The sequence below is a fragment of the Eucalyptus grandis genome, chromosome 3, assembly GCF_016545825.1.
Source record: "Eucalyptus grandis isolate ANBG69807.140 chromosome 3, ASM1654582v1, whole genome shotgun sequence".
NCBI lineage: Eukaryota > Viridiplantae > Streptophyta > Magnoliopsida > Myrtales > Myrtaceae > Eucalyptus > Eucalyptus grandis.
In genome coordinates, this window is record NC_052614.1 from 33,777,785 (window position 1) to 33,780,080 (window position 2,296).

Sequence of the window (2,296 nt, forward strand, 5' to 3'; positions counted from 1 at the left end):
TCTAAGGTTGGATAGTGGGTTTATATTGCTCCTCCATCAAAATTTTGTGCATGCAAATTGAAGGACTAATTCCCTTGATATCAGCTATTTTCCATCCAATTGCACCTTTATGCTCTCTTAATACTCGAGCAATTTCTCCTCCATCAAATCTGTCAAAGAAGAAGATATAATACCGGTAAAGAAGAAACTCCATCTAAATAAGCATATTTCAAATGAGAAGGTAAGGGTTTGAGTTCAAGAATTGGAGGCTCTTCAATTGATGGTTTAGGCTTTGTAATGTGTTGTCCCAACTCCTCAAATTTAATTGCCTTTTACCTTGAATATGGTGGAATTGCCTCCATGAAATTTGCGTACTCCTTTATCTCCTCATTCTGAATATCTTTGTCCCTTAGTTGAATCAGACATGCTTCAAGTGGATCTTCAAAAATATTTTCCTGAAAAACCTTATTCACCAACTTGTCAACTGTCTCAACTCTAAAACAAGAATTATCATCAGATGGATATTTCATTGCTTCAAAAACATTAAATGAAACAAGATCATCTTGAACTCTAAGGATCAACTTCCCCTATTGTACATCAATAAGAGTTCTTCCTGTTGCTAGAAAAGGTCGACCTAAGATAAGTGGTACCTCAAAATCTTCCTCCATGTCAAGAACTATGAAATCTGCAGGGAAGATAAATTTGTCAACTTTTACCAAAACATCTTCCACAATACCTCTCGGATATTTAATTGATCGATTAGCCAGTTGAAGTGACACCGTGGTTGCTTTTACCTCACCCAATCCTAATTTCTTGAAAACTGAATAAGGCATCAGATTAATACTTGCACCTAAATCACATAATGCTTTTTCAAAGTAAGAATCCCCAATAGTGCAAGGAATAGTAAAACTCCTGGATCTTTTAATTTCGGAGGCAATTTATTTTGTAGGATGGCTGAGCACTCTTCGTTTAACTTCACAGTCTCATAATCCTCTAGCTTCCTTTTGTTTGCCAAAATCTCCTTAAAATTTTTTGCATAACTAGGCATTTGCGCTAAAGCATCTGCAAAAGGAATGTTAATGTGCAATTTTTTAAATACATCAAGAAATTTAGAAAATTGCTTATCTATTTTGTGCTTGGAGTCGCGAGGGAATGGAATTGACGGCACATATGGCTTGGGATTATCTGGAAAAAGTTTACTCTTGCTTGTCTCATTTGATTGTTTATTGACCACATTTTCCTTGTCTCGACAATCTCTTCTTCTCCCACTTGTTTACCACTTCTCGGGGTAATAGCCTTTATGTTTTCAATTGGATTTTTCTCTGTGTTGCTCGGCAAAGAACCCTGCTGCCTTCCTGACATCATGCTTGCTAACTGACCCACTTGCATCTCCAGATTTCTGATTGAAGCCTCTTGATTTTGAAATCTCACATCCATGCTTTTGATGAAGTCATGAGTCGTATTAGCAAGTTTGGTGACTATGTCTTCCAAATTTGACTTTGTCTCTTCGATTGTTTGAATCCGGTGGTCTCGTCACATTCGATTATTCCATGAAAAATTTGGATGATTGCGCCATCCTGGATTGTATGTGTTGGAGTAGGGATTATTCTGTGACCTGTTAAAATTCCCAACAAAGTTAGAATTTTCACTAGTTTGTTTGAAAGTATTACCTACCTGACACTTTGTGCTAACATGTCCTCCACCACAAAAAGCACATGTCAAATTGTGAATTTTCATGGCTGAAACACTCATATTATCAAGCTTTTTGTTGAGTGTTTCAAATTGTGCAGTAATTGCAGCAAAAGCATCCACCTCATGAACTCCGCTAACTTTTCGCATTGGTAATCTCTCAGTAGGCCACTGATAACTATTGGACGGCATCTCCTCTAATAGATTGTGGGCTTCTTCTGGTGTTTTATTATTTAAAGTCCCCCCTGCAGCTGCATCAATCATAGAACGAAGATTTGCGGTAGAGCCATTATAAAAAGTTTGTACCTGCATCCATACGGGTAGTCCGTGATGTGGGCATCTCCTAAGAAATTCTTTGAATCTTTCCCATGCTTCATATAATGATTCATTATCCATTTGCATAAAATTAGTAATATCATTACGCATCTTCGCAGACTTTGCAGGTGGAAAGAACTTACCAAGAAATTTCTGAGCCATATCATTCCATGTAGTAATTGATCTGCGGGAAGAGAAGAAAGCCAACTCTTAGCTTTGTCTCTAAGAGAGAATGAAATAATCTCAATCTAATAGCATCATCTGTAACTCCATTATATTTAATGGTGTCACAGATTTCAAGAATAGCATCGAT

At 37.1% G+C, this 2,296-nt stretch overlaps 1 non-coding gene across 1 annotated transcript; it reads left to right on the forward strand.

Annotated features, from left to right (window-relative positions):
* Positions 1–1,990: 1,990 nt before the first annotated feature.
* Positions 1,991–2,096, forward strand: LOC120292338. The gene has a single exon (XR_005550133.1). It is a non-coding gene; the product is annotated as a small nucleolar RNA R71 (small nucleolar RNA).
* Positions 2,097–2,296: the final 200 nt, after the last annotated feature.